This window comes from Balearica regulorum, chromosome Z (genome assembly GCF_011004875.1).
Source record: "Balearica regulorum gibbericeps isolate bBalReg1 chromosome Z, bBalReg1.pri, whole genome shotgun sequence".
NCBI classification, from domain to species: Eukaryota; Metazoa; Chordata; class Aves; order Gruiformes; family Gruidae; genus Balearica; species Balearica regulorum.
In genome coordinates this window covers 14,574,183-14,598,736 of record NC_046220.1, presented here as the reverse complement: position 1 = coordinate 14,598,736, position 24,554 = coordinate 14,574,183, and the positions used below count along the sequence as shown (strand labels likewise).

Sequence of the window (24,554 nt, the reverse complement as noted above, 5' to 3'; positions counted from 1 at the left end):
TGGTACATATGTATATATAGTCAAGGCATAAATAACACTGTCTTCTGCTTTTCCAGATACATGTAATTTGATTTTGGTAGAGGGCTGTAAACATGTATAGCACTTGAGTGGTATGTAGAGTAATGAAACTAACAATTGTGTAGTCTTTATGGCAAAATCTTGTTGGTGGCAAAGAGAATAAACACTGAAAGCAGAGAGACAGATTATTATGATTTCACAAAATGACACTTTGACATTTATCCTAGATTCCAGTATTTTTGCTTTCATTTCTTGGTAATTTTAATTTTGTGGGGGGGGGGTTGTGGCATTTTGATAAAGAGTGAACGATTATTGTGACTTTTATTGAAAAATGAGTAAATTTTTGAGAGCCATAAGAAATAAATATTTTGAAAGACTTACTTTGCAAACACCATAAGGTTCTTCACATCACTTTTGTCTATAGTAGTTCTTAAACATTAAACTTAGCATTCGTTCTAATTGAAGGTTATATGATGATGAAAAATGAAGAAAAAGACAAAATTTAATTCTCGTTGGAGAATGCCTCAACATCCATTCTTTTGACTTTCACCAAAAGCATCAATGAATGTGTAATGGGCTTTTTACAAAGCAAATTAGATAATATATGCTTTGGCTTCAGAAACCTGAAATTTACTAGTTTTCAAAAATCTAATACATAATTATTAAAATAGAAGCAGTAGTAACTGAAGAACATGTAACTCTTGACAACATTTAAAAAAGGAAATATGAACCTTTTTTTCAGCTTTCTCATGGTTTTTAACCTGAAAATACTGCCTCAGTTCACTTTTGATCACTTGTGATAACTGAAATAAAGTGATGAGAGATGTATATTTTAGGTCAGATGATAAAATCTGAACCCAAGACTATATCCAGTTTCTATTGTTAAAATATTAGAAATTATAGAAATGATCATGAAAGATAAATCCAATGGGTCCTTAAGAGTATATAATCCACTCCTCAGTGCTGCCTCTAGCTGTATATATGTAATTTCTGACAGATGTTTATCTAAGTTTCGTAATGACAGAAGAAATGGAGGTTCCACAACTGCCATAGACATTACATTTCTGTGCTAAACTATCCTTAGAATTAGAAAGCTTTTTTTTCCCCAGAGGAAGTTTAATCTCTTTTTCTGCAAATTAAACTCAGTACTTTCAGTTGTGTCAACTTTAACATCTGTTGTTTCTATTTCCAGTATTTTCTTGTGCAGGATCTGAAATGCTAAAATGAAATTACATGTCTACAGAGTATAGTATGCCCTTTAACTGCAAATGGGAAGCAGTGGGCATTTCAGTGCAATGCCTGCTCTCACAAAGCTACACTTCCACTGTGTCACGCTGAAACTCCTCTTAGCTGGAGAGAGTGGAATGGAGTCAGCAGAAGAAATAGGTGCCTGTGGGTTACCGTGGTCTGGCACAACTTAGCAACCCTGCTAAGAGCAGTAAAGTTTTGGAAAGTTTTGCTACTTATTTGTAAAGCTGACTCTGAAAGGCTGTGTTTGCAAATCTCAGTGTGCAGCAGATTTTTTTAATTAATTCCTTCAATACCAGGTCTCTGAGATGATATGCTTTCAGGGAAAATATATCTGCATCCAACAAGGTTTACTTTTTTATTAGCTAGTTCATTTAGGTTTTTTAAAAAGTGGCTCTAAGCTTAATATGTATTGCAAGCAATCTAACACATCTGTTAAAAAAAAAAAAAAAAGAAAACATTGCCTGCCTTAGGCTTATATGGAAATTTTTATTTGTTCAATTCATTAATGCTTGAAAAGAAACATACATTTTAAGATAATTTTTTGAACTATGATAGATTTACAAAAGAAACTACTGCAGTCCTCAGTGCATATTGGGTAACATCTCTGGTAATCTGTAAAAAAACATTGATGATTTAAAGGAAAAATATGACCACTATCCTTACAAAATTCTATTGTCTAAAGAATTTCATTATTTCATGCCTGAAACCCTACTGTAAAATATATATAAAACTAATTAACTATGGTGTCAAGATATAGATCTGGAGGATCTTCATTATTACTAATAAAATTTTGAAACCTTTTTAAAATCTGAAATATTCATTGTTTGACAGCTAAAGCAGTCAGCTTTTTGGTTGTGTTGCATCTCAACACGTTAGCTATGTGGCCTTTAATGTTTTCAGTATTTTAGAATATGTAGGTCACATAACTTATTTTCATGATGCTCATGTTTATTATATGCTTTTAGGGCAAAACTATCTTAATTCATTTCACATGTCTGGCATGTGGCTCAAAAAATCCAACTGAAATATCTAATATCTTCAGGCTGTCCCTGTGTAGTGTGTTTTGGTGACTTCTAGTTTTGATGACTTGTTGTTTTGATATTGTGATGCTCTCAGCATTATTTTTGTGACAGTTGTCCTCTTTCTTAAAGCAACATCTTGATTGAGATTGCACTAAAGCTGTTGCAATAGGCAAGTTTAGATAAAGTATTCCTGGGTTACCAAAGGGGCGTTCCCACAGATGATTTTTCCTCCAAAAATTTGATGATGATCATTATTTGGGGCAAAAAGTTCTATGTTTTCCCTGCACAATCCTTGAATAAAATGCATATTTTTGTTTATTTTGGACTTTTATTCTGCTAGGTGTTGTATAGTTTCCACTGGTTCTTGTAGTGGGCACTGTCTGCAACACTAAAGATTCTGTAGAAAATTATGGTAGCCCCTCCCCTTGCATTTGTCTCTCAGTAGTTTCCATTTTTTCTCTTTTCCATTCACAGTAATTCTTATCATTCAGGTTTGCTTTCTTGACTATTAACCTGATGTCCTTGCAGATCTGCTTTCTAAGATTCCCAGATCTTACTTCTGAGGGGTGGTGATGATATCAGAACACAGTACTTTTTTATCTAATGTGAGTGCTTTTTTTCCCATGCATATCACTCTACATGCAGCAATACTGAATTTCACACTTGGTTAGTAAGACTGTGCAGTTCTCCAGCATCATCTTAAAAGAAATGAAACATATTTTCAGATACATGCTGGATTTGCTTATTTGTATGTTTTTTTAATTCTAATTTTATTCTGTATTTAGTCGGAGAAGAATTCAAGGTAACAAAAGGCAAGATTAAAAATAGCTACAATTCCCCTTAGGCAGTGAAAAACCTGAAAAAAAAATTAAAAATATTACCATGAAGTCAAATAAAGCTTCTCCCCTTCTCCATTAAAATCACTTTGAACTATTTCCTTTAACCTACACAATAATGAAGGCAGAGCATATTCTTTATTTAACTTAATACTACATAATAAATTTAGGAATTCAATACAGTGTAGAAACCTTTCACATTACAGTAGAATATATATTTGGACTCTAAGACGCTCTTCCAGTATGGTGTGAAAGAACTGCTGCTTCTGTGGGAAAGCACTGTGGAAAGACTGCCGTTCTGAAAATAGCACTGTTTTCTTTTGTAGGAAAATACCTTATTATTGAAACAAATAAAAAGGTCCAGTAATAATGAAGTAAGATATTGCAGTGTAGAACAACTTGCTTACCCTACACCTTCTTGAGCTGACCTAATCAGTATAACAGCACACACACTGAATGATCAAATATTTGCTCTTACCAAAGCAGAATTTTCCTGTTGTAACCTTCACCACAGAACAGCACTGAAACACTATTGCGTTTTTGATTTAACCTCATAATGTTGGCTTTAGCACAGTATAGCTCATTAGGAGTAGACACTTCCGTCTGTCTGTCTTAATGAAGAATTGCTGGACTGTGTGGGGAAACTGTGGTGGGTTGACCTTCGCTGGCTGCCAGACCTGCCTTTCCCCCAGCTGGTGTCTCACTCCACCTCCTCTACAGGACAGGGGGAGAAAATAAGATGAAAAAACCTGTGAGTTGAGATAAGGACCAGGAGATTACTTACCAGTTATTGTCACGGGCAAAACAGACTCAATTTAGAGAAGATTAATTTAATTTATCAACAATCAAAAATGGAGTAGGATGGCAAGAAACAAAGACAAAACCGCCTTCCCCTGCCCCCCCATCTTCCCGTTCTCAACTTCACTCCTCCATGCCCAAGTTTTCTACCTTCAGAGTTATATTCAGAAATAAGTTGTTTTACAGTTGCTATGTGTTTTGACACTTCTTATGATTTCATCTAGATAAGGCATTTTCAATCTAGTTAGAGAGCAGGAATAAAGAAAATAAGATAAATCTTAAATAAACTGTCTAGAAATTCTGTCTGTTAATAGAACACCTTTTTTGTCATTATAATGCATTCAGGCAATGCAATATATTTTCTCTCACTGGCTTTTTCTTCTTGCTTTCTTGTATTGCTAGTTATTTCCGTTTCTTCAAATGATAATTTGACCTCTTTATTAATAGAAGACAGCATTTGACTTTCAAAATATTTCACTCATTCTCTGTCTCTGGTAGATACAAAGATAAGAGCTGTACAATTAGATTTAGGCATGAATGTGAGTTTCCATAAAAAAGAAAATACTTAAGTTTCTGACTGTCTCTAGAGGTGTTCAAATTTCAGCAAAATGTTGGACAATTAAAGTTTTTATTCTATGACAATTGTTCAAAAAAAATCTGAGGTGAACTTTCTGCCCACACCTGTTTATCACCTCACCTGAGCAACATAGGGGTTTTGTTTGTTTGTTTTGTCATGCTAACAGCTTATACAGCGCAACAGAACGACAAGCAAATCACATAAAGGAGCCCCAGAAGCCCCAGAGATGGATTTCTAGAGAATTTGCTGAATCATTCCACTTCTTCCAAATAATCATTTTGAGGGGAGAATATTTTCAGCTAGGTCCCATTGTGACCCTGCATTAAAAAAAAAAAAAAAGTGTATAAAGTTTTTATTTTTCACAAAGTAAGCTGGCTAAAAATTGTAGGATAGGGAGATAATAGAGAATTGATGCAAATCTCATGCCAAAACTATTGCTTTGGTGAATGAGCAATTGGACTTCTTCTCTAGGGAAGCAGCTTTGTTTTGCAGAGACAGTCCTGCCTGGAGTGCTGGCAGCTCTTTGCTGCCTTTCAAGACTCCTTCTGCAAATTGCATAAATTCCTTATGTTACAGATTCCCTCAGCAGTTCAGCTGTTGGTCCCTTTACTTTGTCCATGATCAAGCACATCGAATAGTATAAAATGATTGAGTCAACCCACATATTTGTATAGCACATAAAAAGTTAGTTGAATGAGAATTAGATAAACATTATATTTCACCATTAACTTGTATTTACTTACTATACGTGATCTTTCCCATAACTGCAGTGTTATGTTTATATAGTATGCTAAGAATATTTTTAAAGTAATATTTTTCTTGCTTTTTATATGCTATTTTTTAGTTTTCAGAATAATCTCTGTCAGATCATAATGTGCTTTATGTAGAGGTGCAGGCATTATGAAACGTCTTGGAAAACTAATTTCTATACGGCAGGAAGCCAAAGAATTTTTGTTCTCTTGGTTTGTCTTTCTGAAAAGCTTAGGGGGACATGTTGATCAAAAGAGTTCATTGCATTTTTTCAGATTAATTTTGAAATACGCAGTTATTACTAGTCTTTGTTATCAGTGTTGTTCTGAGTTATTGTGTAATCTATAGTTCTTTTGCTCTGTCAGGGGTTATTCTAGTCCTGAAAAACATAGGAGTCAGAACTTTTCTTAAATCCTCTGCCTTCACTGTTGAAGACAGTTGTTTTTTCATATGTCCCATTAAAATAAGTGGAAAGTTCAGATTTTAATTCAATATGGCAAAGGATACAGTTCTAAAAATCTCCTTTCTTACTGTAGAGTTGGAGATATGGATGGAGAAAGCTATAGAGGTGTCAAATTCAATCACCAGCAGAGACAAGTGGTTAATCATACTATTGAAAAGATTTTTTTATTTTTTTTCTTTGTCTCCATTCTGGGTTTAATGCTTTGTCAGTTTCACCTTTAGTAAATGGCTTTCTAAGCTACTGTAGGCAACACAGTTGCCTGCTCCCTTTAAGTGCCAGTGAGTGCACACTATTATTTGGTATTATTAGGAGCTTTCACTTGCCTCTAACCCTATTTACCTCAGCAGAGGTATTTACAGCTCTGGCAATCGTTTCTGCTCCTTTTTGTATAGGAGCTAAATATGATCCTAAAGCATGTCAAGGAATTTCACTAAAAACATCACCATTTGAAAAAAGTCATTACCACCGACAAGTCTAAATAAATTTTCCTCTTCTTGTTTTCTAGTGAGCGAGTAGTGGAGCTGGAAACCTTGACTCTTTGTCTTTCCTGTTTCTATCTATGGAGCCTGGATTTTGCAAGGTAAATGTTCCATTTTAATTTATTATAATTTTATACTATTATAGTTTCCAATGACTAAAATGACCTTATAATATCTCTAGGTTTTAAAGAAAATACCCTTGCTTAGTGTTTCATCTGCACTTTTAGCAGTGACTTGTATTAGAATACTCATGAGTTAAAATAAATGCAATGAGTTGCTTTGGATTCATTAACAAGCACACCTTCCTCTGAGGATGAAAGGAAAAGGATGCCGCAACATCCAGGTTATTTGTGAGTTTCTGGGTTATTGCTCCTATATTTCCATCAATCTCAGTGAAAGAACAATTAAGCTGAGCCTGAAGGTTTCAATCTGAATGTGGATGCATTTATTATGTCAAGATATATTCTTTGTATTTTGTGTTTATTGGTGATGTTATTGGAAGGGAAACTGAATGTAATCCTTCAGATGTACCTGGCTATGTTTGACAATCTTTATTGCTGTACAGTTTTTAAATGAGAGGTTCTTATTAGTGCTCTTCAACATAGTTCTTAATAGTGATAGTTGAAAGGTAGTCATGTTAAATATTTGGAAAATTTAGTTTTCTAGAGTTTAAAAATACATCAGGAAAACTAGCTTGTTTTGATAATTAATTTTGTTACCATGGAAGACTGCTCATTCTGCCAAGAAAAATGTGTCCCTGAATAGCTTCCTCAGCTTTGGTTAAGTGTCCAGGCTTAATATTACTCTCTTTCCTCTGAGACTTCGTTCCACCCCTGAATTTTATCTTTGAAGTTGTCTTAGTTGTCTGTAGGAAAGAACATTCCTCTCTGAATCTTTCTGCCATTGAAACTAGCTCTTTTACGCATGGTGAAAAAAAGGTTTTCAAAAGCTTTATTATTATATATTATAAAGAATTGAACCAGAAGCTATGCAAAAGCTGCTCCAAATTCATGCTTTTAAATGGAGTGCTGAGCAGAAGAATTACCCCCTCTTCACAGAAGTGCCGCTATGAGCTGTGTATTCAAGGTGGAAAATTGGTGCTTTTGAAAAATAAAATCAGCAGCCTTCCCAGCACCTAAACCAGGGGGATGAATATTCTACTCTTCAGCATTTATTTAACAAGCTGAACCCCAAGGCTGTGCATTTTAATGTATTGTATTTCTTTAGTAAGGAGAGAAAAAAGGGTGAATCAGCCTTTGCTGTGAGTAAAACCCTGCTACGAGATGTGGGCGATGATTGTAAAAAGAAAAGTAGAAGCATTTCCTTCTAGGCACCTACTGAGGATGGAAGCCATTTGTAAATACTGAAAAAGGCTAGCCATTTTTACCAGCTCTCTTTCATCTGCTAGAAACAGTAGAAAAATTCCAGCTTTGAGGAAGAGGCCAAACACAATGATTTTCCATGCAGATGGTTAGGCATTGAGCCATCGAACTTGCCAGAAGAGTGTGGGTGATGTGTTTCAAAGAGGCGCCGGTGCAGCTCCCCAGATTTCATGATGTGTTACATAGACCTCATCTGTCTTGAGTTTGCAAATCCAGCAGAAGCAAAGAAATCTAGCAATCAGCAGTCTGGTGGCTAAAGCTGTAATTTTACAAGAACCTAAACACAATTTTTGTTATTACGTTGCATTGCATTTAATGAAAACTTAAGCATGTACTTAAAAACTTGCAGAATTGGGATATATGTGGCTTAATGGCAGCTAAAGAAGTGAGCAGTGAAGACAATGAGTAAAATTTCCAAAGCATCTATACGTGACATAGCAGCATGCACAACTGATGGTATTTCTTAGTCCAATATGATAGTATCTTATGCAAGATAACAGTACAAAAAATAATACAATATTTTAAAACACAATTGATAGCATTTAAATTTTCTCTAAAAAGCTAGTGTTAGGACTTTTTATCCAAATAACCAGTTCTGACTTACTGGGCTTTCGTTGTAGATGTCATTAAATCTGAAGGTGCCATTGATTCTAGTGAGTTATGTATAATTTTTGGCATTGACATTTCAATAGCAAAACATCAATATTCAATTTGGAGTTAGCAATAAGTCACTGCCAGTGAGAACAGACTAATACATCTTTATGATGCTGATCTTCTGTGGGGTAATGAGATGGTTTTAATCAGCCAAAAAGGTAGGTTCAGAGTTGCAATGTGATCATTCTCTTTTTAAACTGGTTTGGGGAATTATTGTGAAGCAAATTGTCTTTCATTCTGTCATTTGTCTTCCTCCTTCTGAGAAGATTTATTACCACCTATTTAACTTGTTTTCCTAACATTCTTATTGTGAATTTGGAATGCATAGTGCATCATATTTGTGGATTTGCATAAGCTGATGCTGTGAAAGTTTTCTCTGTACTTTTGATTTCACTTTAGGGTACAAACAAAAAAAATCCCAAACTCCTGAGTAGTTTTTAGGCATCTCAGGAATGTTTCTTTTTTTTTACTAATCTAGAAAATACTAAGTGCTAATGTAAGGCACTGATCCACTATAGGTGTAATATCTTTTTCTATTTCAGAACTTTAAAAAAAAAAAAAAGAAAAGGGATTATTTCAGAGTGTCACCACATATGTCCATACATATGTATTTCTTTTCTAAAGAGAAAAGATCCCAGTACTCCATAAGCTGAAATTTTCCACGTGAGCAAAATTTGTAATTTTTGTGCTCGGGACATTCAAAATAAAATGAAGCTAGGTTAGAGGTGGTGTCCTCTAATCTAATAGACCAGTTATTTTTAGATACCAGGAGCCTGATTCTGATTTAAGGTCATTTTTCTTCCTGGACAAATATGAACTCACCTGGCACTGGGGTGTGGGAATTCTTTCTAAGCATTTCATATAGTCCCTTTACTGATTAGCAAATGCTATTTGGACTAGAAATCCTTCAAGTGTGTTTCTTAAGACTCTGGCCAAAGAACTGTTCTCCCTTTTTTCTTCTGAAACAACACTGAACTACAGTGTTGTAAGAACTGATTTTTACTAATGGAACTACCCTCAGTTTCAGCCTACCAGCGTGAGAGTTATTTTTTATATATATTTTTATATATATATATATAAAAAAAATATATATATATACTCTATATGAGTCATATATATATATAACCAAACTTCATGTGAGTCCGGTACTTGTCTAGAAATAATTAACTATTTCTACTGTCTTCTATATCGACTCTAATTATATATATATATATAAAATTAGAGTCTATATATATATAACCAAACTCTCTCTATATATATATTATATATAACTATATATATAACCAAATTATAGAGAGAGAGTCTAATTATATATTATATATATTATAATAATAATTATATATAATTATATAACAATAATAATTATATATATAATATATAATTAGAGTCATATATATATATATAACCAAACTTCATGTGAGTCCAGTACTTGTCTAGAAATAACTAACTATTTCTACTGTCTTCTATATTGACTCTAATTGTTTGTGTTTAAACATCTATATTTCTTGAGTGCCTTTTCTGAATTTGATGGACCTGTATATTGAGGAAAAAATGCATCTCTTGACCACTCCAAGAGGAGAAAACAAAAAAATTCTGGATTGTTACATTTTTTTCCAGCTCTCTTATCTATGATCTAGATTTTAAAAAGTACTTATGTAGGGGTTTGGTATTATAATTAATTAAAGTTTCTCTGATTTGTCAGTGTTATCAGGTCTGCCTGCCTGAAAATAATTAAAAGCTGTTATAACTGCTATGCTTTTGAGACCAGAAGATACTGTTCTTCAAACTGAAAAGGAAAATTTGAATAATTGTGTTTAAATGACTAGAAATGTATACAACATGGTATGTAAATAAAAATAGTAGATCCCCTGAGGTTTAAACCATTTATTTTAATCCATGTGCTTGACTCCTCTCTGATAATTCAATCTAGTGCCTTCAAAAGTAACTGGTGGCTGTGAGTGCTCAGATTATACAGCCTGAAGGAATCTGATTTTCAGTAAATTCTCACCACTCCCTTTTAGAAATAGGGGCTTCTTCTAAATTCAAAATGCACACCCATGAAATCAGTTAGAGAAATCTTTGCTTACCCTGTAGCTGCAAGGTCTGCTGATCCTTAAAACTACCAGGATAAACTAAAATAATCCATTTCAGTCCTTTGGGGTCTTATCTTGAGTTCTTATGTATGCGATGGTCCGCATACTTTTCTCTAACTGGACTTTAAATAAGTGTAAGGAATTACTTGGAAGTTCTTAAGTTTATTGAATATCAGACTTTGTTTTCCAGATGAAGTTCAGAAATAAGTTGTTGAGTAGGGACAGTAGGCATCCACACTTCAATATAAAGGATAGATATTTAAAACCGATGCACAGCAAACTAGACCTTCATTTAGAGAGAAGCGTGGTTCATTCAGCGAAGACACTCCAGCTTCTTCCCTGGCCTCCCTGAAGCATCAGGTGGTGTTTACATTTAAAGGGGATGAGAATTACTGTTCAGAAATGATAAACTTATCCTCAGTGTTCTTGGGTTTTGAAAAGTGACAATGTCGATCAAAGCTAAGCAAAATCTTAAAAAAACAATCTGCTTGAGAAAGTGAAGTTACACAAATTCATAAATACAAAGGGCATTTCTTTGCGTTACAAAGTTCTTTTATATGACTGCTCTGCAGCCACTTCCTATGTTTTGCAGAAGATAAAGACACCTTAAGAAAAGCTAGATCTGTTGTCTCCTTTTAATAGCAATGCTAATATGCTTCTATTTTCTGTCGCAAGCAATGCACTATTTTAGATTGTGCATCTTCCTTAAAATAATGGATTCAGTCCTCCCTTGACTTTCCTTCATGCCTCGCTCACAACCATACTGTGCATCCTTAAATCTTTCCATTTTGCATTTTCAGCGTTGCAGCCCGATCTTTGGTATGGAATTTTGCAATGAGAGCTCATCATAGTAAAATACTGTGCTGCATTTCATTAATCAGAAAGTATATGAGCAGGAAAAAAAGGAATAACTTTGTATACTATTACTGTCAATACAGGGGTGACACTTGAGCTACAGTAATAATAAAAGGTAAAAGGAGACTTTGTCAAGATAATGTATGTAACTATCCAAAACTGAACTGAATGGGTTGGTTTATTGTGATGTTGGAATAAGCATTTGCATGCCAAAAAGTGTTTTCAGTTCCTCACTGACAAAAAAAGAAATATAAAAAAATCTATTATATAACAGCAGTTTACTGATACAGAGATTTTTAAAAAATATATAGGTGATCACAGTTTAACACCCTGAATTCTTTTATATAATCTCTATTTTTAATACAGCTGTGATTTCTGGTATATTTTGTCAGTACTACTAGAAATTTTGACATGAATGTTAAGTCTCATTCCTGAATAACGAGTTTCAGAGCTTTACTCCATTCTTGTTTACTGCCTCACTGTGAATTAAATCATCCTCAGACTGGAAGATCATTCTCAGACTCACTATACATTTAAGTTTAATCATGCAGGCCAATGCGTTCTGCCTCATTTTACTCTTGTGCACAGAAGGACTTTCTGCCAGCCAGGGGATGTCAATGCAGGTGAGACCTCAGGCCTGAAAATCCAAGAACTACAGGATGTTGAAAAGCTACGGTCAAGTGCTTGGTGATGAGGAGCCCTGCCAGCTCTCTGGGAGAGCCCTGTCTGAAATCCATTAAAAAGCCCTTGAGTGTGCAAGGAAGAACAGGTCACCCAGCCATGTGAATGAGAACAACTATAGGTCGATAAAACTTTAAAGTAATATAATTTGACATGTCTTGAGAAAGCATTGAAGTGGAGAGGCCACATAGAGCAGTGTGTGTGCTGTCCTAGAATATGGAAAAGGAGCTATGGGTACCCCAAAGGCAGAAAGAGGTATTTTTCTGCAAATAGTTCTTCCAAAATGGTTTCTGTCCTTGTAAATATTATTAACAATATCACAAGAGGAAATTCTACTGTCTTCACCTCAGTAGAATATGAGTATTTTAATGATAAATCTCGGGGTAGAGAAGCAGCATGCTCCTTTCTTTATATATAATTAGCAGGCTAAGAAAAAGAATAGTCTTCCAAATTTCCCAGAGGGTCATCAAGATTTTGTGAAGATTACTCTTGAATTCTCTAATTTGCTGAGGTGGAGCCACTGCACTGAGTCTGGTGTTCTGTCTCTGAAGCATACTGATACTGCTCCAAAGGACACTACTTGAACTCCTTCACTGCAATCAGTATGCAGAATAAATCTGTGCAAAATACATTTACTTTATTTTTTTTCCTACACATGGCTGTTTCTGCCTGTGCAAATGTGATGGATTTGGAATCTTTCTGGAATTATTCCCCCCCAAAATTTGATCTTCTAATGGGGAAAATTATTTGGAAACAACTACACAAAATTGAAGCAGTTTTAATTGGAAGATATAAAGTAGCTGCTAGTAAGCTTCATCTACTGCAAGAAAAGGAGAGCTCTCCCATACCATTTATTCAAATGTATTCACTCTAAAAATATTCATATAAATTAAGCAGAAAGCAGCCACCACTTCAGTTTCTTGATGTCTTGTCAGACAAGAAGATCAGTGCCTCAGTCAGAGATAAAGGTCAATTCAGAAAAGGGAGGGAATGGAGAAATGGGAATGAACCAAGAACTGTATGATTTTAGTTTTAGTTTTAGTTTGGACATTAGAAGAACAGTGATGCTTTTCAGAATCAAAGACCGAGCATTATCGGACAAAGTAGCTATTTCTGCAATATTCATGCATATATAAAAACGTGCCATTCCTAGTGCATTGCCTATACCTCTGATTTTCATCAAGGTCAGATTCGTATCATTTGCCATGAAAACTAAAGGCCATATGCTAAGCTAATGTAAATCATGATATCACTGGAGTTATATTAATTTACAAGAAATTACGGTAGCCCTTATACCCGTTTTGGAAATTCTACTCACTCTATGGAGGAGCTTATGGGAGGAATATTTCAAAATGTTTTTGATGAAAAACTTGATGGAAATTGCTGCATTTATTCATTTGGACATTTTCAAAGTAAAGGTGTTAATGATTTTTTTTTATTCCTGTAACATCTTCTTAACTTCAATTTTGTCTTGCCTAAAAAAAATACTAGATATTGAAGCCTGGGAGAAGATTGTTACATACAGCAACAGCCATTAAAGCAGTGTGCATTCACATAGTATCCAGGAGCCAAAATACATTTCTTTTAATTTCAGTTATGAAATACTAGGATCGCCTACACTGTGTTAGCAAATCAGTAATTATTTAACAAATGTTATGAAGAGAGAGGGAAAAAAAAGGGACAGCTATGTTGTTTCTACTTAAAAATGGATATTTACAATATTCATAGAATGCTAACAGCTACCTAATTTTTTTTTAAGTAAAAAAACCCCTCAGACTTAAACAAAATGCACCAAACTTTTCCATCTTCATGCAAGAACCCTAGTGTGCTTACAACTGGATATACTGAAGAAAAGTGAGGACCCATGATTTAAAATTGTGTAAGCACCTTATGCCTATATGTTTCTTTACAAGTCACAGCATAGCCTTCAAATATTTGGTGGTATGTTTTCAATAGTTGTGGTGTTTCAACTGAATGTTTTCTCTTAGAATGATAAATTAAGTCAAGTCAGATTACTAGATCCTGGCAGCACCAGAGTGCCCGGGTAGTACTAACATATTTGCAAATACCAGAGCCAATAAAGTTACTGGTGTGGTAAGGTATTTCTAAATTCATGCCTAATCTTGTGCCCTCCTTAGTTGTTTTCATACTTCTCCAAACACATAAATAGAGTAAGTATAGCATTATTTTTTTGGTTTGTTTGCCTTGCCCACTTGTGTTTGGAAATCACTCTCACTTTTACAGAGGATTTATTATTAATGATGGGCTCTTCTCATTTCTTCTCAAAATGTCACAGTTGATCACATCCAGATTTATCTGCCTAGCTATGTCTGTGTGTTATTTACAGAGTGTCCTTTTTCTTATACTTTACTTTTCTTTTTTTCATGAATGACCCCTTACCATCACGTAGCTCCTCATAACTAGACAGCAGCACCCTTGAGAAGCAGGGCTGCTTGTTATAAAAAGAGAACCGTGGCATTTGTAGTTTTATTCAGAATTTTTCGGTGAACCTGTGATGTCTGAAACAGCAGTTGGACCCGTAGCATACGCTATAATCATGCATGTATGCAATGCAACAGTAACGTGATACAGAACAGCAAAAACAAACCAGCCCAAGAAGGCGAGTGAGATCATGCCTCTTATGCTTGGATAACCCATGGGAAAAAATACTTTTAGCACAGCTGTGTGGGTGGGCTAAAGAAGAACATTTAAGCTGCATAGCATCCCAAAAGGTGAAAATCGTGCCAGTGAAGGTGAAAGTGATCAGGAGTTTCAAAGCAGAGTTTAATAGAGAGAAGACAGGTTATAGAGGACATGTGAAATTAAGTTGTAGTATAAAAGAAGTGCCAGTGGGGTTCCAGTAAGAGTCAATTTTGGCAAAACTGACCAAGATGACAGATAGATGAACCTGAAGAGAACAGAAGAGTAAATCTCCCAGGGGAAAAAAAGACTTTTGAACTTTGAGTGGAAACCATTCTAATTAATTCACCTGATCCATTTGAATTAAGATTCTGATCCTGACTACTCAAAATTCCTTCACATTTTTTGGACTGTACACCTATGAAGGCTACTTCATACTCTGGGTGTGAAGTTTGTAAGTTGTAAATTGTGTAATGGATAATATTCCAGCTTCATTTAACCATATTACAGAGTTCCTCAGCTCTGCTGAGCATGTTAATTACAGGAATTCATTTTGCCAAGATGGTATTCAATGTGCAGAAATAAAATAGAATGAAACAGTTATTGTTGCTGTAGTCAGCAAAATGTATGTTTTGTGCGTAGCAGCAGGTAGATGGATAATGGTTAGCAGAACTGCATCCTGTGGAGAATGACACATTTTCTGGGTCACTAAATAGTCAGCTCGCTCAGTTCAAGTACAATAGCAATTGAATGTTAGAAGATTTATGGTGACAGTGGATTGGGGATACTAGTTCACTAAGTAAAAAGGACAGACTTCTTTTCTCTAAACACAGTTTCTGGTAGTCAGGAAAGCTTTATTTTTCTGTTATGAACTGACCAGATTCTGGGATGTTCACTCGCTGTTTGAATTCAGCTTTTGCCTTGAGTTCATCTTTCCTTCAGCAACCAGGCAATCTCAGAGAGCAGTCAGTGTGTCTGTCAGGCAGAGGGTTGCTCCGAGGGCTGTCGCCTTCGTCTTTCATTTCTTTCCCTTCAGTTACATAAATAATAACAATTTCAGCCCTGGTGCTCCAGGATTTTGTGAACCCATGGACATAACTGGGATTTGATTGAGAGTCACTGAGGGCAACTCTGGGTGCTGCAAGTTCCAAGGCATTAGTTTTTTCCATCTTCAGATTTGAAAGGTCCCCTTAACTTCAAAGGATTTGTGAGGCAAGTTGAAGTGGACTCTGACATACGCCTGCATCTGCCCTGTTGGGGTCTCGATGGGGTAGCATTGCCTTTCCACTTGTGCTCCTGACCAACTCACCTCAGAGCTAGACATGGAAGATTGGTGCTATATCTGTGAGCAAACAAGTGCCAGCCAAATGTTAGTGCTGGTTCCAAAAGTAACTGCCCATAGAGACTGCTCTGAGCCTTGCTGTAAGAACTGAAGAGGAAAATCACCCCAGTTAAAGTGCAATTTCATCTATCAGAATAAGAACTTTTCCTTTTCAATCAGATGAGAGTTTCATTTTCAAAATGCTGTCTTACTCTGGAGGTTGCTGCATAAAGAGAAAGGCTGGGTACTTCAAAGGAAAACCCACATACACAGTTATGATGACATTACTGTATGTTCTCTCTTTAGTACACTCTCTAGTGTTGTAATTCAAGTACAGTACCATGCTTACCTCACACAATCTTCTAATGCTGTATTTCAGGTTAAACTGCTGGGCTTTTAATATACTCAATAAGAAAAAAGATTACTGGAATCAGAAGGAAACTTCTGTGATTTCTCAAATAAAAGTATTCAGCAGAACAATGAATTTTGAGTGAAAGTAATACCTAGGTAATTAGAAGATACTGTTTTGCTGAGGTCTTTTAAAGTAAGCACATTGTACTTTGAATATATTTTATGTTTTCAAATTATTTATCCTGCTTTTTGAGATAATTCTCAGATCTTAAGTTTATAGAGCAATAATGTTAAAAAAAACGCGCAAAAAGACCTGGATGTTTTTTGATTAGTAAAATGCATCTGTGTATGTGATTGCATTCTATGTATATAAGGTTTATTTTCAGTTGAAACTGAGACTGCTGAGAAGGAAAGGCTTTCCACCATTGTAGCCATACTTTAAAGGACATGCAGGACTAGGCAGGTGTAGGGATTTTATGAGTCTTCTGGCTGTGTCTTATGTGAAGGATATAGTGTCCTTCATAGGCTTAGTCCTTATAGTCCTTAATAAACTATGGTTGTTACATTTATTAGCAGTTAAACAAACTAAATTTATAGTGTTCCAAAATGCTAATCCTTGGGGGGGGGGGAGATGAAGAAGAATTCTTTTATATTTAAGACTTAGTTTATAGTTTAGTATTTTCCTGCATTAATTTCTTTAAATGGTGAAAGTATTTGTTTTGTTCATTTTTCAGTTATTCGTCACTTTCTCCACCCTTTAAAAGTCACACACTTTTAAAGAGATTTTACTGCAATTGCATCTTCAGGTATTTCTTTCTCTAAATAGTAGACAAAAACATTGAAAACAGACCTTTCAAAAATTTGAAAATATTTTAAAGAGAGCTTTTAGGTATCACTGATCATTTCTGGCTGCCTAGGGAGCCTTTGTTGAACTGCAGAAGACACTTCTGCACAGTTCTGGAAGGGGTACAAAGGCCAACCTATTTTCTTTGTAGTACTTTTGCTTCCCTTCTTCTCAGAGGTCATAGTAGAAGGCATTTTTTCTTTGACCTTCATCCTTCATTAATGCATAATTTTACGTAAATCTTCAGGAGCATTTGCTGGACCTTTTGCTTCTCTGCCATATTATATAGTCTACTTTGACTGGTCATGTTATATAGTGCCAGTATATTACAAGTGTGAAAAGGTTGAACCCAATATGGAGGCCAAAAGAAAATATCTTTTTTGGCAAAGGTTTTATGTTTTATTACCTCTTCTGGAAAGCCAGTCGCTCATGCTTATCATCTAGGTTTCCCTGCAATTGTTAGCAGCAGAGATGGTCAGCGCTGCCATGAACTTCACTGAAACCCTGCCAATGCCTCCTCTTAAAAAGAGTTTTGACATTTACATTGACCTTTACCTTAAAATAATAGAGAAATATTACTTTCTCCCTTTTGCCCATATATGGGCACTTATTTCTTTCAATCTTTTAAGGCAGACATTGGTAGATGGTAAACATCTATTTCACTATGCAATCACAAACTACTTTTCCCTGTGTCTCATTCCCTTTTGGTGCACAGCTGGAACAGCTTTAAGTTAAAAAGAGAACTTTAAATGTAGTTGCCCTGTCTTTAATTGCTGTTTCAGTTTGCAACCTAATTTCACTGTCTTCTAATCAGTGCAAGGGCATAGGGAAAGAGCATGGGTTTGGGTGTTTGTATGCTCATTAATTCATAAACCAGAATCATTAATATTCTTGGAGTTCAAAACAGAAGCATAAATCATGCTTTTATGAAATGAGGGTATTGTACTTCTAATGCTCGTTTGAAGGATAATTTGCAAATCAGGAACCAATTCATATGTTTTAGAGATCAGAGACAGATATCCAAGATCAAGCCTTTGGGCCAATAATTACATATCTGTCAAGTCATAATCAGAAAATCCAGTTTACTATTTTATAAAACCTTTAAGACTTTTTCAATTATTTGTGGGTTTTTTTCTGTTTCCTTTTCTACTTCAGAAATACCATAATTGCCACACCTGTAGTATGGATCACGTTACCACCATAGGTTATGTGATAGCTTTCTTTATGCTTGGGAAGTGCTTACAAAATGCTGATCTGCAAACAGGACATTTATAATGTAGATAGTCCGTGAACCTTGTTATTTTTTGCGTTTTTTGTTTAAGTGCTATGCAGACAGACAGGACATGAGTAAAGGCTGATATTGATGAAGAACTTTAAGTTACTCATTTTGGAGAGAAATTCTTTTCTCTAAAAACATTTATTCTCTCGTGACTGGTATTAACTAAATTAATTATGCAATAACATCCCCACTGTAAAACCATCTTGGAGGTGTCGCACTGATATTTTTTTATGGTGGCATAAAAATGAAACAAGGTCAGAATAGACCTGTCCGAATAAAAGTTTTGAGTTTTCTGACAATGATCCAACAGGTAATTGGTTTAAGCCAAAATAAGTAGATCATAGTTAAAAAGTAAATCTCTAGAAAAATGCTTCAATTCCGTTTTAAGCACTTTCTCCTTCTAAAAATAAAACTGTGAGAGACTTTAAACACAAATCAAAATACATAGTTGATAATACCCTCAAATTACAATTTCTTTCCCATTATTTACTTTGTATCTGACAGAAGCATCTGGCAAAAAGAAAAATGAATTCAAAGATCAGTATCATTGAAAAAGATTTTTGATTAACATATGGCCAAACCCCCTAAGTTCTGTTTCTTTGTATGATTAAATTTAGCCAAATTTATGTCACAGACAAACAAAATCAGCTTTCTCCTGTTTGTTTTGTTCTGGGTAGTTAACATGTATTAGTTAGCCTAAGGTGAAAGTACATCTTGCCTAGAGTATGCCTAGACTAGACTCTAGAGACTTTGCCTAGACTCTAGAGTCTTTCAAAGGGAAAATTATTATAAGTTATATTTCTCATGTTTTCATTATTTTTATGAATGTTTATTAAAAATAGCAGAAAAAAGGAATAATTATGATGCTTCAAAATTTAAGTATACATGAAGTTCTGGTTACTAATCTTAAAGAAATAAATAGTTTATGTAGATTGATCAGATATACTGGGCTTCTATATGAAGACAGCATCTCTTTCACTTGACAAAGAGGCATTTGAGGGGATGTGGGAGAAGTCAATGCATTGTATAGACAGTGCCAATTAGAAATAAATAACCATTTTCTCTCTGAAGAATAGGAACAATCAAATAAATATTTAGAAAGAAAGCTGAGAACTCCAAATGGAATATTTTCACAGAAAGGAAAATATAAATACAAGAATATAAATAAAGGAATATAAATATAAATAATATAAATATAAATATAGGAAGTAATTATTCCTGGAATTTGTGATGGGCAATTTATAACTCGATTGAAGAACATAACAGGAAAGTGCAATGAAGTAGGAGCTTTTTGATGTCATCAAAATGATGTAACATCTGACCTGGAAAATGCATCAATTTATGTTTGCAAAAATTTTTTGTGGGGGAACATAGCAAGTCCCTTATACTCACCTATGGGCTTTTGCTACTGCTCCCAAACAGAGGCATAATATTTCAATGGTCACTTGGTTTTACCAAGTGGATCTACTGTTACAGTGCTAGGAATTATTTTGTTTTGTGTTTCTCTGTTTGTTTTCAAGATGTATTCATAGTGATATCTTCTATAGCCTAAAGACCCAACTATATTTCAATAAGAAATTCTGCCAAGACTCATGTTCATGGAAAAAGTGTCATTGATAGTTAGATAAGATATACAGGTTGGAAATAAAGGAAGAACTGGGTTTGCATTTTTTAATTACTGTTTAAATGTAAAACATAAATATGTTTGCCATGTAGACAATTATTTCTCTAACTGCACTAAAATACTGGCAAGGTTGTACTTACAGATGCAGTAAAATTTTAAAATTAAGAACAAATTAATAACTTTTCACTTCTGGGTCAGTGCTGAAATAAGAATATGCAGTAATTTTAGACAAATTTCTTTCAACCATCGTTCCTTTAATATAGTCAAATTAAGTCAAATAATACTTTGAAATGTTACTTTAAGAATGGCCTGTACTTCTAGGGACATAATTTCCCAAGCGTCTAAAGTTTATGTGAATACTTTTAAGTAACCAACCACGTTAGCCTAAAATGGATTCCCAGCTACCTGGTTTACACTCTCACTTTGCAAAATTGTGCTCTTATTTATTTTCATTTAAAAATATTACAGATTTTTTTTTTAAAATGAATGACTTCATAAAATCAGCTTGCACAACAGCCTTTTCAGCCATAAAGCAGTAAACAAATCCTATTTGACCTTGCCTAGTCAAGACAGGATGCAGAGCTGGATTTTGTAATTATAATCATCTGAACTTGCATGAAAGATAATAAAGTAGTGACGAATGGTAAATGAATGTACATAATTTGTCTTCCTCTGGGCTCCAAATAAGTGATCACTGACAATGAATATCTGGCTTAAAAGTTGCTAGGGTTCACACAGCCTTACTGAAAATTTATTCTGGCATGATTCCGTATATAATTTGGGGTCCGATCTGTGCTTGTCTGCTATGTTTTCACATTAACCAAACTAAATTTCAGCTTTGGGGTAACAGGAGACAGCTACTCAGGAAGCCCAAGTCTTCTTCTTGTGTGACACAGAGAGAGCTGGCAGGGTGACCCACTGCAAAGAGGCATTGGGAGACAAACTGCAGAACACAGTCCCCCAAACCAGTCTTTCTGGGCTTGTTTGTTTGTTTGTTTGCATGATTGTTTTTCTACATCACATCAGAAAAGGGTGCATTCAGTTTTCTGTTGTGGGTAGGGGCTGATCGGGGATGGCATCCCAAATCTGTCACCTGTTTCCCACAGCTGCAGAGCTGGCACACACTGCACGTATTGCACTCTGTATTGCACATTGAGAGCAAACAGTAGATTGGGTCATTTTTTCTTAATTAAATTTTAAGCATGGATTTTGGGTATGGTTCTAAACCATTAGCTATCCACAAATAGCAGAGCAAAAGAAGTTTTTCTTCAAAATTGTGAATGTCCAGATGGGAAATCAATCAACATATATAAGTGAATATCATCATCTTTTTAAGTAACTTGTTTGTTCATCATTGCTTCAACAACCAGTGTGTGTTCTTCCAGTCAGGGAGAACTGAGTACGGGGCTTGGAGCTGTGTACATGTTTAGCTATGGCAGCAGCCTGATTGAGTCTGCAGTGCCTCTGTTCAAAAGCCAATAAGAAGCAGCAGCTTACAGGAGACAGGGCAGAGGCGTAGAAGGGTGTTATGGCCTGGGGGTTTCATGTCTGTGCATACAAGCACAAGTGATTGCTTTGCAGTACTGCTGTGCAATTCCAGTAACACTGCATGGCAGCCAAGGTGGCTACTTCCCTAAGGGGCTCAAAGGAGGAAGGATCTCAGCCATTTCTTGTCACCTCGAAAGCATCATTTTAGACTGTCTTGCTAATAAATGAAGTGGGTCAGATGTAGCTTAAGGCAGCGGGACTTACCCTTCAGACATAATTTCAGTCTAAAAACTTTGGGGATCCCATATCTGATTTTATTCATGTATTCAGGTTTCTAACATGATTATCTGTATTCAGTGATGTTTGGTGATGAAACAGTTCTAGTTGCTACTAAGAGGTCACTAGAATTGACTTTTGCATTCAGGAATTTTTTCTTTTCTTTCTAGCAAGAAGGAATTTTCTAGACCATAATGGTTAAGATAGAAGGATGTATTATTTTTTTTAATGAGGTGAAAGGAAACAAGTTTTCTAAGATCACATATCAGGCTGCTGAAAAAAGCACTCACAAACTGCAGGTACTAATCCAGCTCTCTGTTTAGATAGCTAAACAACATACTCATCTTGTGGAAAGATGCCTTCTGCACAAAACCCTAAATCATAGAATTATAGAATGGTTTGGGTTGGAAGGAACCTTCAAATATCATTTAGTGCAACCATCCTGCCATGGACAGGGACATCTTTCACTAGATCAGGTTGCTCAAGGACCCATCCAACCTGACTTTGGACACTTCCAACAATGGGGCATCCACAACTTCTTTGGGCAACCTGTTCTAGTGTTTCACCACCCTCATCATAAAAAATTTCTTCCTTATGCCCATTCCACCCACTTTCAGCTTAGAAATGTTGCCCCTAGTTGTTCTGTCATTAGAGGCCTTGGTAAAAAATCTCTCTGTCTTTCATGCAAGCCCCCTTGCAAATAGATCTGAGAAAAGCTAAGGAAAACCCATGACTGAAGTCAGAATTTTCAGATGAGAATATTTCAGCTACATATCCGGTAAACTTATGTAAAACAGTAACAATTACATAACATACTAATTACTAATAATTTAAGACAATATATTGTTGATGCTAATCATATTCTTTCTTATGAAGCTGCTTCATGGATCTTGATTTTGTGGTCAGCATTGTCTCTGATGTGGTCTTCAGTTACTGAAGAAAACACTTGTAGCTATTAGCTCCACTGCCACAGAGCAGCTCTGTAATGTAGTATGCCTTCATGTGTGGAGACATACCTGGCCCAAGTTGCCAGTGTAGCATACCATAACGCTTGCTTTAGGCAGGTGGGCATTTCCTTGGAAAATGTATTGTTGTAGGCACAGAATGTTAATTACTGGTAGCTACTCTGTCATCTTGCAAACACAGTGATTTTTATGGTTACCAATTACTGCTTTATTAACAAGCTGGTGCAAGACCTCTAATTAAAGGAAGACTTACTTCTACTGTTGTGTACGGTAAGAATCATTAATAATGGCAAAAAATAATACAGCTTTAGAAGCATTTCCAGCTTTTCTGCTGTTTTTTTGTTTGTTTGTTTGTTTTGGTTTTGGTTTTTTTTTTTTTTTTAAGAGCAAATTTCCAGATAAATTACATTCTACCTTTATACTCTGTGCTGCTCTTAATGTAAATCACAGGAGAGGTGAGCTGGGACATATTCTTTATCATCATCTGTATTCCCTTTCATAAATTCTTGCAAATGAAGACAGTATGAATACTCCTACCTTTTTTTTTTTTAGTGTTTCTCTTAAAACACTATTGTTTCAAGGATAGGTCCTATGCCTATAACTTCCATTGTGCAAGGAGGAGGACCTGAGGATGCTTGGCATCATACCATGACTGTCGCTGAGGACTTTGCTCTTGCTCTGTTGACAGTAAAACTTTAAAGTAGGCATGAAATGCTCTTTTCAGTATTATACCGGCCTTTGCATAGGAAATTATTCCAAACATCAATTTTATTAATGCAAGATGTGTATATATAAGATAAAGACATCCCATGATATTTCCTATTAGTAAACTTTTGTGGGGGAAAAATTCAACCTAACCTGCAGAACAGAATCTATCTTCCCACTCCAAAACACTGTCATATCCATTCAAAATTAGACTTGGCAAAGAAATAATTGCTGTAAAATGGGTTTTTTAATTCTGTTTCCCAAGATTGCTTCACCGAAACCATGATGTGCAAACCAAACTCCATAATTATAATGATGCAGTAGGTATAGAACACATCAGCTTTAAATTTTAAGAGATTTTAAAACACCAATACAAAAAAGAGTGTATCAAAATTGCATACTTCATTGCTTAGAAAGCCTCCTTTCCCCCTCCCCCCCCACCAGATGTCAAGACATTTGAGAAAATAGACCCTACCCTGCATTTTCAATGAATGGATATTTTCTCCTGAAAACATTTGTTTATGGAATGTCTTGCTGGCTGGTAGTTGTACAGATTCACAGCACTGTGTTAGACATAAATTGGGTAAAACACACATGACATTGTTAATAGGAAGTTCATAAATACAGAAAACAACTGCAAACATGAATCTTTTATTTTGATTTTTTGAATTTTAATTCCCTTCACACAAACCTTACTATTAGAAATTATTGGTAATTCTTGGCAAATAGTATATGTGAAAACTGAATGCAAATGATCTACTTAGTTTTAATTGTTGTACACAGCTGCTCATGAACACTGGTTTTATAGAAGCAGCATGCAAATTATAAAAACCAGATAGGTAAAATTAATGTGGAATATATTCAGAGGTTTTTAATTCTTTTATTTGTAATTAGTCTTTTAAGGTTAAAACTGGTGAAGTAGAATCAATCACACACTTCAGCCTAAAGAAATTTTTTTATGGAAAATTTTTCTTTAATAAACTACCAATTTCCCACAAGGCAGTAAAATTCATTGATATTTAGATATAAGTGACATAAGATTGGTTCCCTGGCTCTTCTTTTGTTAGTACTCCTGCTGTATAAATATCTTTAATTAAATTCTGCACAATATAAATAAATTTTCACATTAAACAAAGTCAAATTTGCTGTCTCTCTAAAGGGAGCAGATATATGCATAGCATAATCCATCATTAGTAACAATT

General features: G+C 35.1%; 1 protein-coding gene across 2 annotated transcripts in view; it reads left to right on the top strand.

Moving 5' to 3' along the window:
* The window catches only part of LINGO2 (leucine rich repeat and Ig domain containing 2), a 553,412-nt gene that overhangs the window by 205,171 nt on the left and 323,687 nt on the right, over nt 1-24,554 (top strand). For both annotated transcript variants that reach the window (XM_075740374.1, XM_075740375.1), the window contains exon 2: nt 6,221-6,295. The gene's annotated coding sequence lies outside the window, so the exon portion shown is untranslated. The remainder of the gene's footprint in view (nt 1-6,220; nt 6,296-24,554) is intronic.